The following is a 19,081-nucleotide window of genomic DNA, read 5'->3' on the forward strand; positions in this document are numbered from 1 at the left end:
TTGCAAGGTAGTGTGTGTGTGTGTGTGTGTGATATTTAAAATATATACCATCATTACCATTACCACCACCAACAAAAATGCACTGGCCAAGAAATCTGCATCTAGTAAGACTGTAAATGGAGGAGAGAGTAAGATATTTCCAGTTAAACAGAAGCTGATAAATTCCTTGTTGTGCTTGCTTTTCTTGGGGATGTAAACAAATCCCTGTTATCCTCAGACAAGGCACCAATAGCTGACAGTTAAAGTTTTTTTCCTACTCAAATCTAGCTTGGTGAACCAATGAGTTTAACTTACGGGAGCATGGATGAAGGCTTGCTGTAGTAGCATGGGCAATTGACTGGTGGCTGTACCAGTAAAGAAAGGCCCCACTCTCTCTAACAATTGCTAGCCCTTATGTCTTTGTGGAGAGGAAGAAATTTGTTTCTTACAGCACCACCCCACGAGCTCTCGGTAGCCCTGAGTGCCCTACCTTGTGAGCTACTTGTACAAACCGTCTTATGCATCTTGTGGGCCCTCCCTGTTCTCCACGAGGAAATGTTAGCAGGCTCAATCTTGTGATGGTCTTGCTCTGATCTAAAGATTTCAATGGTCATGTTATGCTCTGAGGACAAAAATCCATCCTATCTCGACCCTAGCTTATACTCCTTGTGTCCCCTTTTCTGCAGTGTTTAGTAAGGCTTGGAGAAAAAGGTATAGCGTCTCCATTCAATAATGAGTTAAACTTAACACTTTGACCACTTAGTAGTCTCTGCAGTAACTACTTCCCTCTTCTAAAAGAAGCCTGTGTGACCAGGGGAAGCAGGAACAATAATCTATGGGAAAAACATAAGTGTTTGGAAGAAAATTTGATAGGCATGTCACATTCACTAAAGAAAACCTTATCAATTGCTTTCCCTGGGGCTTATGACCTTTTTAATAGGGAACATTTGCCCTGGTTTAAAGTACCAGACCTGAGTTTTCTGTGTGGAGTAGGGCTTGAATGCAGAAAGTACTTGGTTGCCCCTGTAACTATTTTTGTTCCAGTGTTGTACACGGGAACACATTTCATCTGACATGTTGATGGTGTAGCACACAGGGTCCACGGCTGAGAAGGACTATTGGCTACAAATCCCTCTTAGCAGTCCCACATAGTGCCTTTTGGCACTAACAAAGTCAGTTGCCAGGGAGGAAGCTCTGTCTTAGTCCCAGCGCTCTCTCTCTCTCTCTCTCTCTCTCTCTCTCTCTCTCTCTCTCTCTCTCTCTCTGCATATATGTGGAAGTCAGAGGACTACTTTCTCCTAAAATGTGGGTTCCAGAGGTCAATCTCAGGCTATCAGGCTTAGAAGCAAGCACTTCTATCTTCTGAGCCATGTCACTGTCCCCTAGCTTGGTATCCAAGTCATGGGGTATCTTCAGAACCAGGTCTTGTCATCTAGTTCTAGCATGCAACCAGCAGTAGTGACAAGAGCCTTTTATGGCCTGTGGCTTCAGGGTCCTCTCTGGCCTTTAACTTATGTCAGTGGGGACACAGGTGCTGGAATTTTCCTCCCAACCATCTTGTGGCTCCTGGAAAGTGCCTTCTGTTCACAGTGATTAATTTCCAATCCTTTAATTATTTTATTTTATTTATTTTAGTGTACTTGCAGATGTTTCCCCAGATCTATAAGTCATTCAAGAGTTAGCACTACAGGGAGAGGAGTTGTCGGTGAATAAAAATAAAATATGTGGTATGGAAGTCTTAAAGAGTTAATAAAAATTTTTTTTAAGGAGCTAGCACTTGCATAATGAAACCTTTTTACAGAGTGTAAGCAGGATCTCTGAGAGCTCATTGCCCATTCCAAACAAATGCCAATTGGTCTCTGGAGGCTAAGGGGTTACTAAAGTAAAACATTAGTAAGAGCCAAGACAGCACGAGAAGATCCCTTCGCCTGCACCAACTGTCTCCTGAAAAGAGTAGAGTAGGTACAGTGTCATGGTTGGGAGGCACTGTCCCCCTCCACAGCCTCCATGACCCATCTGGCCTTCTCCACCTGGGGTACTGCCTTGGGGTTCCCATTTCTCCCCACTCCTCAGACTCAGCAGGGATAACTTTCACTCCTTGGCCTGGCCCAGGGCCAAGGGGAACACAGCTATGCTCTGCTGGAGTAAGTTCCTGGGGTCTGACAGGCTCTGGTTGTCACCATGGCTGCCACCTCTCCTGAAAAGGCCCCAAGCAGGGTGAAGGCTCCACCCCCAGTATACTTCCTTCCAGGCAAAAAGGTACCCAGTATACCCAGAGGAGGGAGATAAGTGCCCACCCCTAGGTTGAGCTTGCTCTTTTTCACTCTGTCATTTATTCCTTCTTTCGCTCCTTTGGCGAGCAGTTGCAGAGGCCCCAAAGCCGTCCTGGAGCTCCTTTGCAGGGTATTTGGCTTTTGATTAAACTTCCCGGAGAAATCTGACCCAGCACAGATCTCACGCCATCAGGTTTGGAATGACCTGCGCAGATGCCCGTTCTGCTTTCGCCTCTCCTCATCAACTCCAGAATGATCAAGTGCTTTCCTAACTCAATTACACGGTGGTCTAAGCCATTCGACTCTGCCAGGGTCTCCTACCTTAGAAAGAGTCTTAGCCCACCAACGGGCTCAACAGAGCCTCTGGAGCGTCACACCAACGGGTTGGGGCCCAAGATCCTTGCTCAGTTGGTCTCCTTTTCAGTTCACCTGTGAACACAGACATGCAAGTCCAGGGAATTGGGCTTCAAACGCTACTTCTCTTATAACCTGTTTCCTCAGTAATGCTGTGCCTTCAGAACTCAAGGGGACTTCAGCAGGTGCTATTGAGATGAAGGAGTCCACAGGGGCTTGGGCTCTTTCCTTTCTTATTTAAAAGTCTTCCACAGACCAGTGAGGTGGCTCAGGGGGTTAAAGATGCTTGTCCTTAAGCCTGATGATGTCTTTGAGTCCCAGATCCCCCTTGAAAGTGGGAGAGAACTGACTCCCATAGGTTAGTTTCTGACTTCTCGGTGTGCTGTAGTGCATGTTGACCCAGACATGCAGGCAAGCAGGAGCATGCACATGTGGGCATGCATGTGTGTCCCTGGGGAGTGGGCATCCCGTTCCTCCCTTATAAACCTTTCCTAATTCAAAATCAGCTTAGAGGCTGAGTATTCCCTGACTACCGTAGTTTCCTGCATTTGGCCTGATCTGCATGCTGAATCATGGGTTCTGGAGTTTTGCTTCCTCTGTACTAAAATCTGGCTCTGAGAGTTACATTCTACCATCTCTCCCTTGCTCTCTCCCTCTTCAGCCTGAGTTTTCCAATGGGTTCCAGGGATTTGGATCTCAGAAGGGGCTCCTGGGACTAACTTGTTTTACTCTTCCTGGTGATGTGCTAAAACCCCCAGACAAGTGCAGCTAAAACCCCCGGACAAGTGCAGCTTAAGCTTCATTTTCCCTCACAGACTGAGGTAGAGCCCATCACTGTGAGGGTCTCGGCAGTGGGGGCTAGAGGCAGCTGACCATTGCTTCTGTAGTCCAGAACTGGGGAGTAATTTATTTTTGTGTTCAGCCCGTTTTTTTCCTTTTTTATACAGCTCAGGGTCCAATCCCAGGTGCCACCCACAAGGATCAGATTTTTCCACTTCAGATTAGCCTAAAAAAGGCCAAGTAACATATAAAGGAGTTGTTGGTGAATAAAAATAAAATAAAATAAAAATCTGATTTCTCATCTGAGACTCTAAAATCTTGAAAGGCCTGGGCTTTGAAAGGCTAGGTCTTGAAGACCTAAGAGACCACAGATGTCAGTCTACACTACCATACCCAGCAAAACTTTCAATCACTGTATATGGGGAAACCAAAATATTCCATGACAAATTCAAGCAAAAGCTTCTCACTAACCCAGTCCTACTGAGGATACTAGAAGGAAAACTCCAACCCAATGAGGGTAACTGTACTCAAGAAAACACAAGAAAATAAATAATTTCACACCATTAAAACTAATAGAAGAGAAACATTCTCTCTCTCTCCACCAACATCAAACTAACAGGAAGTATCATCATTAGCCATTAATATCTCTCATCATCAATGGACTCAAATCCCCAGTAAAAAGACATAGACTACGGATGGATGTGTAGTAAATAGAATCCATCATTCTGCTGTATACAAGAAACAAATCTCAGAAACAAAGATAGTCATTATCTCATTATAAAGGGCAGGAAAAAGGTTTTCCAAGCAAATGGACCCAAGAAAGAAGCTGGAGTAGCCATTATAGTAGCTAATAAAATAAACTTCCAACTGAAAGTAATCGAAAGAGACAGGAAAGGACACTTGATATCCTCATCAAAGGAAAAATCCACTAAGATGACATCTCAATTCTGAACATCTATGCCTCAAATGAAAGGGCACCCACATATGTAAAAAATATTACTAAAATTTAAATCATACATCTAACCCCACACATTAATAGTAGGAGACTTCAAAACCCACTCTCACCAATGGATAGGTAATTGAGACAGAAACTAAACAGAGAAATAATGAAACTAACAGTGGTTATGATTCAAATGGTTCTAACAGATAGCTATAAAACATTTCACCCAAACACAAAAGAATATGCCTTCTTCTTAGTACCTCATGGAACCTTCCCCAAAATTGGCCATATAATCAATCACAAAACAAGCCTCAGCAGATACAAGAAGATTGAAACAACCCCTTGAATCATAGTAGATCACCATGGATTAAATTTGGACTTGAACAACAACAGAAACAACAGAAAGTCTATATACTCATGGAAACTGAACAACTCTCTACTCAATGATCATTGGATCAGGAAAGAAAGAAAGAAAGAAATTGAAGACTTTCTAGAATTCAATAAAACTGAGGGCACAACCTACCAGAACTTATGGGACACTGTGAAAGCAGTGCTGAGAGGAAAGCTTGCTCATAACATTAAGTACCCTCATAAAGAAATTGAGAGTTCTCACACCAACAAAGTAAAAGTAAACCGGAAAGATCTAGAAAAAAAGGAGGAAACATATTCAGGAAGAGTAGATGTCATGAAATGATCAAACTCAGGGCTGAAATCAATCAATTAGAAATAAAGAGAACAATACAAAGAATCAAGGAAACCAAGAGCTGGTTTTTTAGAAAATCAAGAATGACAAACCCTTAGCCAAACTAACCAAAAGGCAGAGTGACAGTATCCAAATCAACAAAATCAGGAATGAAAAGGGAGACATAACAACAGACACTGAGGAAATTCAAAGGACCATTAGGTCTTACTTCAAAAGCCTGTACTCCATTAAATTAGAAAATCTAAATGAAATGATTTTCTAGGCAGATACCAATTATGAATATTGAATCAAGATCAGGTAAATAATCTGAATAGCCCTACAACCCCTAAGGAAATAGAAGCACTCATTAAAAGTCTCCCAACCCTGAGCTGGGCGTGGTGGCGCACGCCTTTAATCCCAGCACTCGGGAGGCAGAGGCAGGTGGATTTCTGAGTTCGAGGCCAGCCTGGTCTACAAAGTGAGCTCCAGGACAGCCAGGGCTATACAGAGAAACCCTGTCTCAAAAAACCAAAAAAAAAAAAAAAAAAACACCCATGGAAGGAGTTACAGAGCCAAAGTTTGGAGCTGAGATGAAAGGATGGACCATGTAGAGACTGCCATATCCAGGGATCCACCCCATAATCAGCATCCAAACGCTGACACCATTGCATACACTAGCAAGATTTTATTGAAAGGACCCAGATGTAGCTGTCTCTTGTGAGACTATGCCGGGGCCTAGCAAACACAGAAGTGGATGCTCACAGTCAGCTAATGGATGGATCATAGGGCTCCCAATGGAGGAGCTAGAGAAAGTAGCCAAGGAGCTAAAGGGATCTGCAACCCTATAGGTGGAACAACATTATGAACTAACCAGTACCCCGGAGCTCTTGACTCTAGCTGCATATATATCAAAAGATGGCCTAGTCGGCCATCACTGGAAAGAGAGGCCCATTGGACTTGCAAACTTTATATGCCCCAGTACAGGGGAACACCAGGGCCAAAAAGGGGGAGTGGGTGGGCAGGGGAGTGGGGGTGGGTGGATATGGGGGACTTTTGGTATAGCATTGGAAATGTAAATGAGTTAAATACCTAATAAAAAATGGAAAAAAAAAAACCAAAAAAAAAAAAAAACCAAAAAAAAAAAGTCTCCCAACCCAAAAAAGCCCTGGGCCAGATGGTTTTAGGGTAGAATTCTACCAGGTTTTCAAGGAAGAGTTAATGCTAATACTTCTCAAACTATTCCACAATCAGAAGGAACACTGTTAAACTCATTCTACAAGACCACAGTCACCCTGATACCTAAACCACATAAAGACTCAACAAAGAGAATTTCAGATCAATTTCCTTTGAACATTGATGCAAAAATAATAAAATACTCACAAACTAAATCCAAAAATATGTCAAGACATAATCCATCATGAGGGCTTCATCCCACGAATGCAGAGGTGGTTTAATATACAAAAATCCATCAACATAATCCACCATATAAACAAACTGAAAGATAAAAACCACATGATCATATTACTAGATGCAGAAAAAAGCATTTGACAAAATTAAACATCCCTTCATGATAAAAGTCTTAGAGAGAGCAGAGATACAAGGGGCATACCTAAATACAGTAAAGGCAATATACAACAAGCCAATAGCCAACATCAAATTAATGGAGAGAAATGCAAAGCATTTCCACTAAAACAGGGGCAAGATAATAGGGGCCGTTCACTCTCCCCAGATTTCTTCACTATAGTACTTTAAGTTCTAGTTAAAGCAATAAGAAAACTAAAGGAGACCAAAAGAGATACAAATTGGAAAGGAAGAAGTCAAAGTATTGCTATTTGCAGATGATATGATAGTTTACATACATATATAACCTCTAAAATTCTACCAGAGAACTCCTACCCCTTCAGCAAAGTGACTGGATACAAAATTAACTCAAAGAAATCAGTAGCCTTCCTCTACACAAGCAATAATCAGGCTGAGAAAGAAGTCAGGGAAACAGTACCTTTCCCAATAGCCACAAATAACATAAAATACCTTGGTGTAACTCTAACCAAGCAGGTAAAAGACCTGCATGACAAGAACTTCAAGTTTCTTTAGAAAGAAATTGAGGAAGATATCAGACAATGGGAAGCTTTCTGTTGTTCATGGATTGGAGGATTAACGTAGTGACCATGGTCATCTTGCCAAAAGCAATGTACAGATTCAATGCAGCCCCCATCAAAATTCCAACAAAATTCTTCACAGATCTTGAAAGAATAACACTCAACTTCGTATGGAAAAACAAAACCCCCAGGATAGCTACATTGATCCTGGACAATAAAAGAACTTTTGGAGGTATCACTATCCCTGACTTTAAGATGTACTACAAGCAGTAGTAATAAAAACTGCATGGGTATTGGTATAGTAACAGATAAGTGGATCAATGAAATTGAATCGAAGACCCAGAAATAAACCCATACACCTACTTGATTTTTGAAAAAGAAGCCAAAAATCATACAATGGAAAAGGGAGAGTATCTTCAACAAATGGTGTTGGTCTAACTGGATGTCTACATGTAGACAAATGCAAATAGGTCCATATTTACCACCCTGCACAAAACTCACATTCAAATGGATTAAAAAAAAACAAACAAAAACCCTCATTGTAAAACCAGACACACTTAATCTAATAGAACAGAAAGTGTGGAATAGCCTTGAACTCATGGGTACAGGAGGCAGCTTCCTGCACAGAACACCAGTGGCTCAGACACTAAGGTCAGGAATTAATAAATGGGACCTCACGGAAGTGAAAAGTTTCTGTAAGTCAAAGGGTACCATCACTAAGACAAAATGACAGCCTACAGATGGGAAAAGATCTTCACTAACCCTACCTTTGACAGAAGGCTAATATCCAAAATATATAAAGAACTCAAGAAGTTAGACACCCACAATCCAAATTAAATAACCCAATTAAAAATGGGGTACAGAGCTAAACAGAGAATTCTCAGTAGAGGAATCTTGGATGGCTAAGAAATACTTAAAGAAATGTTCAAAGTCCTTTGTCATCAGGGAAATGCAAATTAAATTGATTCTGATATTCTAAACCTTACACCCCTTAGAATGGCTAAGATCAAAACTCAAAGGACAGCATATGCTGGGGAAGTTGTGAGCAGGGGCAACATTGTTTTATTGCTGATGAGAGTGAAAACTTATACAACCATTCTGGAAGTCAATTTTGCGATTTCTTAGAAGATTGGAAATAGTTCTACATCAAGACCCGGCTATACCACTTCTGGGCATATACTCAAAAGTTGCTCTACCATTCCACAAGGAGTATGTTCAATTATGTTCATAGCAGCTTTATTTGTAGTAGCCAGAAACTGGAGACAACTTAGATATCTTTCAATTGAAGAACAGATACAGAAAATGTGGTATATCTACACAATGGGTTATTACTCAGACATTGAAAACAAGGACATCACGAATTTCACAGGCAAATGGATGTGACTATCATCCTGAGTGACACAATCCAGACCCAAGAGGATGAGCATGGTGAAGCAGTCCATCACGGGAGGAAAGGGAAAAGAGCAGGATCCTGACATCCTCCATCAGGAAACAGAGAGCAGTAAGTGTTCATACTTAGCTGGATTCCTGCATTTCATGCAACCCAGGACCTCAGTCCATGGCATGATGTCACTCAGTTATGGCAGGTCTTTTCATCTCAGTGACCCCAGTTTACATAACCCCCTCATACTGATGCCCTGAGGCTTGTCTCTAGTGCCCGTCAAGCTGACGACTTGACATCATCCCTCTTTTCTCAAATTCTTCTGAAAATGTGAAAAGAGGAGAATGTTTCCTTAGGCAGGTGGGGTCAGGATTAACCTGATAAAACTGAAAACCAAACAAAGAAGTTAGAAGAATTGTTAGACTTGCCTCCCTTACTGATCCTTACTGATCCTTACTGATCCTCAGGGAAATACAACAAACATGATTTCATAGCACTAAAGTAATTATATACTATGACCAAATGGGATTTATTCCTGAAATATAAGGGTAGTAAACATGAAAATCAGTGGGATATAAAATACTAGATAAAAAGCCCCATGCCTGGAATGGATCATCTCTATTGGAATTACTGCCCAGCGAGGTCCATAAACCTCCAAACACTACAGGTTATTATTGCCTCTCTTCTCGATTACCCTCCAGATCATGACAGTAAGGCCTTATTGCTGCAGACACCACATCTGTGAGTCACGGAACATAGAGAAATCAAGCTAGTACTGGCCTGCAATCCTCGTCCCTAGTGACTAGCTTTCAAAATGCTGGGAGGTGTTGTGCTTGCTACTAGAGAAGAAAACTAATCAATCTACTCCAGCTGTAGGCCCTGCAAACCACAATAATTGCCTCCCTGGCAATCTATGACCACAAGTGCATTAGTGGCATGGATGGAATGAATGTAGCCAACGACTCTATGATTGGATTTTAAGTTCATTCCACAAATAGAACCCTTACTTGGAGCAGCTATTATGGCCAAAATACTGTGGATAGATATAGGTCATAGGTACCAGGAGACAACCCACTCTTAGTACTCTGCTAGTGGGTTATAGTATTTAACCAACTTCTAGTGATTTCTTTTTATTCCTTTAGATGAGTGCATCTTTCAAACCTTACCAGAGAAGCTTCCTTTCAGTAGATAGTGATTAATACTGAGACCACCCCCACACAGTGTGCAGAGAATAAGAAAGTACAGAGTACACAGCCCTAAATGGGACACCTATAATATATAAATACCCAGCTCCTCCCAAGAATCAAGATCAGTGCGAAAAGAGGGCAGAGAGCTTGTAAGAGGATGAGGTGGTGTTATTTAGTTGGACAATGCTGATTTCTTGCAGTCACTGGATGTAGACATAATAGCAACAGTTGAACAAATAAACCCACAGCGGTTGGGACAGCACTGCATAAAACTTGTGTAATCTAAAGCCACATAAACTTCCAGCATGGAGTCTGAGAATGGGTCATGAATTTCTACACCTAACTGAGGAATTACTGGTGATTGATGCTGTCAGGAGAGAGAGAGAGAGGGAGAGAGGGGAAGGAGAGGGAAAGAAAGAGAGGAGAGGGAGAGGGAGAGGGAGAGAGAGAGAGAGAGAGAGAGAGAGAGAGAGAGAGAGAGAGAGAGAGAGAGAGAGAGAGAGAAAGAGTCCTTTAAGAGTATGACCTTGGGTAGATCTATCACATTCCCGGGGATGACCACATACCTAAGAATATATTGGCAGCAATAATGAGTCACAAAACAAACAGAAACATTAGGAACACAAAGTTGGGCAGGCATGAATTGGGAGGTGGGTCCTGTGGGGGGAGTGATGGATATGATCAAAATACAATGTAGGAAATTCTCAAAGAATTTCAATACAAAAATATATAATGAAAAAAAGAAAGACCTTGAAAGAAAAGAAGGAAGGACTAAAACACACTCTGTAATCTCAACTGACGCAACGAATGCAGTTTGCAAAACCAACACCGTCCTCTGACAGACACCAAATGAACTAGGACTAGAAAGAAACTGATGCTAGAATGAGGGCACGGCTGACTTCAGATCAAGCATAAAAGATGATGTTTTTCCCGATAAAAGGATGGAATGACAAAGATTTTCCCTTTACTATTTCTAGTTAAGATGATGTCGCAGCTTCTAGAAAGAGCCCCGAGCCAATAAGAAGAAATGGGAAGCACCCTCATTAGACAGGAAAGAAGTAAAACGACCTCCGTTGTTAGATCCACTATCACATTCACAGAAAACAGAAAAGACCTGCAGAGCAAACAAGCAAAGTTAGAACTAATAAATGAGTCAGCAGCCCAGAAGGGCAGGAAGTGATCTCACGAACATCAGTTGTGTTTGCATGGACCAGCAGAGACCAGCATAAGAAGTATGAGAAGAATCCATAATAACATAAAATATTGTTTAATAGAGAGGAGACCAGGACCACCCATGGCAAAACAACTCCCAGAGCCGAGACAAGGTTCTAGCAGCTGGGGGAGTAACAGGAGGGAAGCTAGACAGAATCCAGCACCCTGCCCAGCCCATCTTCATATCACGTGCTTCAAGTCCACCGCTAGCTCTCTCTCACTATACACACTCCACCTGAACATAACATCCGATTTAGCATGCTAGTGTGGTCCCCTTATGTTCTTACCCTACATTGCCATTCTCCCGCCTCTTTACTCTCCTCTTTCTCTTTTCCTGTCCTGTAACCTGGCCTGGTTAGCAGGACCTCAGTCTCCCTTTAGTCGACCTTTAGGCTAAACTCCCTCATCTAGTGTTCTTTTTTAATCCCTAAGTGTGTGCTTCTATTTAGGTTCTTCTCTAATTTCTATTGCCTCAGTACATATAGTCTTACTATATTTTCTCTTTCTTTTTATTTACTTTGCACGCACACACAAAATGAATGTATTAATACACAAAGTACTTTCAGTGTCCCTTTATTACATAAAGACTACTGCTTTAGAAGTGATTGCTCTCACTCTGTTCTCACGGGTTTATCCCTGGCTACCAACACTTGTTGTAGACAGTGTTCTGGGTCAGAGGAGGATAGGGATACAGCCTGTTGCCCTGAAAGCCAGTCTAATAGAGAAAAACAATACATCAATTCTACTAGAACCCAGTCTCTCTTAAACATTGCAAATACTTGCATCAAAAGCAGGGTGATGAAACAAATGGACAAATGCTTCCAAACCAACAAATCTAATAAAGAGTCTGACTCCCTCCTGAGACCCAGGTCCTAATACAAAAAACGTAAGCAACAAAGTATTTCCACCAACAATTATTAGTGTCACAGTAGAGGTCACCGAGGAGAGTGACTTTGATGATACTCCAAATAAAAAATTCAAAGGAATGAACATAAATACGTTCGAAGAAATCAAAGAGCAAGTAAAAAAAAAAAAACAAAAAACTCTTGTGTTAACTCCAAGAGATCACAAACAAACAGCTAAAGGAGATAAGGAAGAAAATACAGGATATTCTATAAAGACATGGAAATAGAGACAGAAGACAAAACAAAAAACCCAAACAAATTGAAAAAGTCAGTAAAACAAATCAAAACCTGTACAGAAGGGCTTAGCATCTGAAAGGATCATGAAGAGGATAGAGGCCAAAGCTTGGAGACCAGGTAGGAGAGCTGGGAATTCCAGGAAAGGACAAGTTAAGTTAAAAACACAAAACCAAACAGACAAACAAAGAAAAGATTCGATCTGGGCAGTGGTGGTGCTTTAATTCCAGCACTTGGCAATCAGAGGCAGGTGGATCTCTGTGAGTACAAGGTCATCGTGGTCTAAAGAGTGATTCTGGGACAACCAGGGATAATCAAAGAAACTGTCCTGAAAAAACAAAACAAAACAAAACAAAACATTTGGAAGTAACATGCAAGATCTTAGAAATATCCTGAAGGGGGAAAAAAAAGGAAACTATAAATTATAGGAAAAACGAAAGAGAATTCTACACCAAAGGCACAGAAAGTATTTTCAATATAATCATAGCAGAAATTTCTTCAAATCTAGGGAAGGAGAGGTTCTTCTAAGAAAGGAAGCATGGAGAACACCGAAGAGAAAGAACTAGAAAGAAACTCCCCACATTATAGTTAAAACTCTAAGTATGGAGAATAAAAAAAAGGTGTAGCTGGGCGGTGGTGGCGCACACCTTTAATCCTAGCACTTGGGAGGCAGAGGCAGGCGGATTTCTGAGTTCAAGGCCAGCCTGGTCTACAGAGTGAGTTCCAGGACAGCCAGGGCTATAAAGAGAAACCCTGTCTCAAAAAACAAACAAACAAACAAACAAACAAACACCAAAAACAAAAACAAAACAAAAAAGTATAGAGATCTGCAAGGGAAAGACAAAAACAAACAAACAAACAAACAAACAAACAAACCTAGCCAAATTACGTACAAAGGCAGAATTCTAGGAATGAGAGCTGATTTCCCAACAAAAACTTTAAAGGCCAGAGGGCATGGGATGGTACCTTTCAAGTTCAAGCTAGCAATCCTAACTCCTGCACACTTCAAAATTGTTTGTCATAATTGATGGAGAAAAAGAAAAAAAAAACATTGCATGATGAAAAAGGGTAAAGGAATTCATGACTACCAAGCCAGCTCTGCAGAATGTACTAAGAGAATCCTTCTGAAGAAAGAGTATGACAAACACATCCAAGAGGAAGAAAATAACGGTAGAATGTTAGCTAAACAAACGAGGGTCAGGAAAACACCAATCATTATGAAATTATCAAAGATGGCAGGAATCAACACAACATTGTCAAGAATAACTGAACATTCATTGCCTTAATTACCCATCGAGCTTGACACAGCCTAGCAGATTGGATTTAAAAATGGGATCAATTTACTTGCTACCTCCAATAAACAAACAAACAAAGAAACAAACAACAAACAAAACAAACAAAAAACCTTAAACTCAAAGGTAGACATTATTTTAGAGTGAAAGGATAAAAATATTTCAAGAATATCAAACTAGAAAGTGTCACTATTATTATCTCACAAAGCATATCAGACAAAAACTAATCAGGACACTTGGAGAAGGTCAACTCAAACATAATTATTCCAGCAAGAGGAAACTTCAACTCTACATCTATGTACCGAGGACTGCCATACTCAGTTTCATAAAACAAACCCTATGAAATGTAAAGCCACAGATGAATCTCAACACAGCAATAGTGGGAGCTTCAGTTCTCCATGTACTGGAAAGGTCATCCAGGCAAAAAGTAAACAGAGAAGCACTGTGATTAAATGATATCAGAGTTCAAATGAACTTAGTAGCTATCTAGAGAGCGTTTTATCCAAACCACAGCAGAATACACATCCTTCAGAGGAGTCTATGGAATGTTCTCTAAAATGTATAAGACAAACCATGTCTCAGAAAACACAGGAGACTTGAAATAGCTTCATGTATTTGACCTGATCATAACTGACTAAAGCTTAGAATCCAGAACCTGGGAAACTACAGAAAATCTATCAAGTTGTGAAGATTAAAAAAGATGCTTGCAGAATAACGAATGGATCCTTGGATAAATCACGAAGGAAACAAAGATACTCCTACAACTGATGGAAAAGGAAGGACACAAGAGCAAAGCAGTGAGCCCCAATGAAAAGCAATCCTCAGAGACATGTTCATAGCTGTGCCTATTTATTAAACAAACAGAAAGAAACCAGAGAGTTCTCAAATAAATGACTTAACAATGCACTTTAACTCTTGGAAAAACAAGAAGAAGCCAATTCCAAAAGAAGTAGATATAAAGAAATAATTAAGATCAGAGAAGAAATTAATGGAGTAAAAAATGTATAAAATAATAGGAAAAATCAATGAAACAAAGAATTGGTTCTTCAAACAAGCTAACAAAATGGGCATCCAATCAAGCTAGCCAAGAGAAAATAAAAAATTAATAAAATTGTGTATGAGAGGAAGACGTACAACTGATAGCAATGAAATTTTGAAAACCATAGGGATATGTATTAAAAACTGACACTACAACTAACTGGGAAAAACTAAAAGAAATGGATGATTTTCTCGATGTGTATGAACTACCAAAGCTAAATGTGAGATGAGATAAATAATCAAGAAATATGACTGAAATAGTAATAAAACAATTTCTCAAATGGATTCACCCATAGAATTCGACTAGATCTTTAAATAAAGATAAACATTACCAGGTGATGGTAGTATATGCCTTTTTAATCCCAGCACTTGGAAGGCAGTGGCAGGTGGATTTCTGAGTTCGAGGCCAGCCTGGTCTACAGAGCGAGTTCCAGGATAGCCAGGGCTACACAGAGAAACCCTGTCTCAAAAAACCAAACCAAACCAAACCAAACCAAACCAAACCAAACCAAACCAAACCAAACCAAACCAAACCAAACCCAAACAAACAAAACAAAAACAAAAAACCAAAAAACCAACCAACCAACCAACCAACCAACCAACCAAACAAACAAACAAAAAACAGAAGCAACAACAAAAAATTAATATTTTTCTAATGATTTCATAAATAGAAAAGGGAGTAATACTTCCAAATTCTTTTAACATAGTTATTAGAATTACCCTGAGATCAAAACTAGATAAAAACAGAACAGCAATAAATAAACTATAGACCAATCTCAAATGGAATTCATGAGCACCTCAAGAAGATCATTGGCCATAATCAAGTTGGCTTCTTTCCAGAGATGCAGGGATGCTTCAATATACACAAATCAATACACATAAATAACATGCCACATAAATAATTAGTGGATTCAAGGACAGAAATTACATGATCATCTCAATAGATTCATAAAAAGTCAGTTCAATGTTAATTTATGGAAAAAAACCACGGAGAGGTTAGGAATGGAGGGAATGTTTCAACCCAACGAAGACAAATCCACAGGCAGCATCATGTTAAAGGAAGCTCAGAGCATTCCCACTAAAATGAGGGCCAAGACAAAGGCTTCACTCTCCCCCCCCCTTATTCAATAATAGTTCTCCAAGTCTCAGCTACAGCAATAAGTCAAAGAAGGGAAATCCAAGGGATACAAACATGATCTGAGGAAGTCAAAGCATCACTTTGGTGGTCGCTCTGAAAGTGGTGTCATTCTACACCTAAGAGACCCTAAAGAATCCGTGAGAAATCTGTCAGAACTGAGTGGCGTTCCAGCAAATTGGAAGGGCACAAAACCAACATACGAAAATTAGCAGTCTTTCCATACAGCAATGCTCACTCAGCTCAGCACACCAAGAAAGAGGTGGGGACGGATCTCATTCACAGTAGGGGCAAGATCAAACAAACAAGCAAAGGAACAAAGCTCTTGGAGTAATCTTGGAGTGAAAACATATACGATGCAAACCTCAAAACAAGGAAGAAGGAAATTGAGGAGGACACTAGAAGATTGAAAGACCTCTCGTGCTCACCGACTGAAAGAGTCAATAGTGTGAAAATGGCCATCTTACCAAAAACCACTCACACAGTCAGTGGGATCTCTAACAATACTACAACACCATTATTTACAGAAATGGGGCAGGGGGAGGGAAGTCTTCAAATTTATATGGAAGCACAAAGACCCTAGCATGACAATCTTGAACAAGAAGAATAATGCTGGAGGTATTTTGATACATGGTTTCAAACTACACTAAGAGCCAGTGTGGAACTGGTACAAAGCAGACAAAAAAGAACAAGTAGCCCAGAGAACTGTATATACACCAACATAGCCACAGCCACGTGATTTGTTTTACAAAGAGTCCAAAAGAATACCAAAAACAAACAAACAAACAAAACCGAAAACAAACAAACAAACAAACAAACAAAACCGAAAACAAACAAACAAACAATCCAAACCCCAAAACCTACTGGAGAAAGGATAGCCGCTACCAAGTAAGATGTACTCACTGGTGTAGTAGTGGCAAATCAGAGTGACATCCAACTGCCTTCTGATGGGACTTGAAGCCTATCAGACAGGAGGGATTCATGTCAAAAAATCTGTGGCTAGAGAGACCATAGGGACACTTCTCTTGTCGTTTTTGCTAAATGGAAATGATATGCCAACTAAGTCACCTTCTAAATAACCATAGACTAGTGCTACCTTCAGAGAAGCATCTGTCTACTGCGGTCAGCAGTGGCATCAGAGACTTATAGCTTGGTCAAAGTGATGAGTCTAAGTGACTGTTGAATACTCAGCTGGGAGAGAGCTATAGCATCCCGCCAAGCATCAGGGGCTCTCACGGAGGGATGGAAAGAATGGAAGAGCTGTACGAAGGGGAAGATCGGTGTAGGGCACCAGAGTGGCTCAAAAGATTTATTTTGTATGTGTACAAGGGTCTGCCTACATGTGTGTATGTGTGCTAGGTGTATGCCTGGTGCCCTTGGAGGCTAGAGGAACGTGCTAGATTCTAGAGTTAAGAGTTACAGATCACGGTGAGCTTCAGCAAGAGCAGCAAATGCTCTTCACTATACTGAGCCATCTCTTCAGTCTTGGTTCTTACACCCTTGGACTCACCACAGCTGTGATTACATGCACATGGTCTGTATACAACTGGAGTTGTGTTGTATACATCTTGTCGTGGATCGAGAGGAGGCTTACTGGGCCCAGCCCTGAGGATCTGTACATGGTGGGTGACAGGGAAGGGTGAAATGTCACTCACCCTGTTCCTCCTCTCTCCCAGTAGTTGCCTCTTTGTCCCCTGGTAGTTCAAATTTTCCATTTTGGTTTGAAGTAAATATTTAGAAGATTGAAAGACCTCTCATGTTCACTGACTGGAAGAATCAATATTCTGAAGATGGCCATCTTACCAAAGGGCTCGGACAGGCTCACTGAAATCCCTAAGAGAACATCATCATTAGCTACTGGTGAATTCCTGTGTTCCTGTCAAGGAACTCTCACTCAAGATCCTGAGAGTCACCCCAGTGAAACTCACTGAGTTATTTTAAAACCAAAACCAAAACCAAAACCAAAACCAAAACCAAAACCAAAACCAAAACCAAAACCAAAACCAAAACCAAAACCAAAACCAAAACCAAAACCAAAACCAAAACCAAAACCATGACACTATTTGGCAGCCTATCATTGAAAAGAATAAGAAGATTAGAAGGGCTGTGTGGGAAGGCCAGCATGGTGCTGTATGCCTTAATCCCAGAACTGAAGAGGCCGAGATAGGCAGATCTCTGGGAATTTCAGGACAGCCAGGGCTCTGTGGAGAGACCCTATCTCAAACAAACAAACAAACAAACAAGCAAATAAGCAAACAAGCAAACACCCAAAAACCAACCACCACCCAAAACAACCTCCCCTCCAAAAAAAGTTAAAAAAGAGAGAAAGAAAGAAAGAAAGAAAGAAAGAAAGAAAGAAAGAAAGGAAGGAAGGAAGGAAGGAAGGAAGGAAGGAAGGAAGGAAGGAAGGAAGGAAGAAAGAAAGAAAGAAAGAAAGAAAGAAAGAAAGAAGGAAAGAAAGAGAAAGGAAGAAGGAAAAGGAGGGGATGAGGGGAACAGGAGAAGGTAATGAGGAAAATATGATAGAAATATAATATGGGGCTGGAGAGATGGCTCAGTGGTTAAGAGCACTGACTGCTCTTCCGAAGGTCCTGAGTTCAAATCCCAGCAACCACTTGGTGGCTCACAACCACCTGTAATGAGATCTGATGCTCTCTTCCAGTGTGTCTGAAGACAACGGCAGTATACCTATTTATAATAATAAGTTAATCTTTAAAAAAAGAAATATAGTATGTGTATGTTAATCCACCTTTATGTATAGCTATATATGTTAATAAAGAACATTAAAGAATAACTTAATACTCAGGGGTGCATTTAACCAAAGATGTGAAAAACTGTAACAGAAACTGCAAAAGCTTGCTGAAAGTGGATGAGCAAAGACTCATCCCATCTTCACTGATCATTAAATATTCTCAAGATGTCAGTATTACTCAAAGCTATTACATTCATGAATGACTATCAACATTTTTTCATTGTGATATTTTTACAGCACTGTTCACTATCATTAATGTATAGGGTATCCTATGTTCCCATCAATGGATGAATGGATAAAGAAAATACAGCAGATATACACAACAGAGCATTAGTCTGCCATGAAGAAGAAGAAAAAGGCATGTTTTAGCAGAAAAACATATTAAAGTGGAGACCACCAGGCTCAGTGAAATAAGCCTAAAAAAACAAATGTCATATTTTTTTTTCTCAGATGCAGAGCCTAGATTTAAATCCACATAACTACAAGAGAACTTCCAGTGAATAGGAAGGAATCTACTGGGGGACAGTATGTGTGATGTGGGCGCTGATCCAAATGCATTACATACATGTGTGAGATTGTCCTAATTAAGCCCCTTATTTTGAGGTTAATCGTCACTAACAAAGACCCAACTACTCACCGTTTAAACAGATGAAGCAATTTTAGAGAATTTTTTTTTCCGTTATGAACATCTAAGGCTTCACTTCCATAGAAAGAAGGGAAATTTGAAAGTCTCTCTTCCCCACTCATAAATTCCAGGAAAGTGACAATTGAATAAAAAGTCCCCAGGGGGTAGATTGTTCCCAACCCCAGTGTCCATCATCTAAAACAGTAGTTCTCG

The 19,081-nt window shown here is 40.5% G+C and overlaps 1 long non-coding RNA gene across 1 annotated transcript in view; it reads right to left on the minus strand.

The window, feature by feature from the left end:
* Gm35358 overlaps positions 1–19,081 on the minus strand; it is a 44,846-nt gene that overhangs the window by 24,458 nt on the left and 1,307 nt on the right. The gene's annotated exons all lie outside the window — the stretch shown is intronic.

The sequence above is a fragment of the Mus musculus genome, chromosome 8, assembly GCF_000001635.26.
Source record: "Mus musculus strain C57BL/6J chromosome 8, GRCm38.p6 C57BL/6J".
NCBI classification, from domain to species: Eukaryota; Metazoa; Chordata; class Mammalia; order Rodentia; family Muridae; genus Mus; species Mus musculus.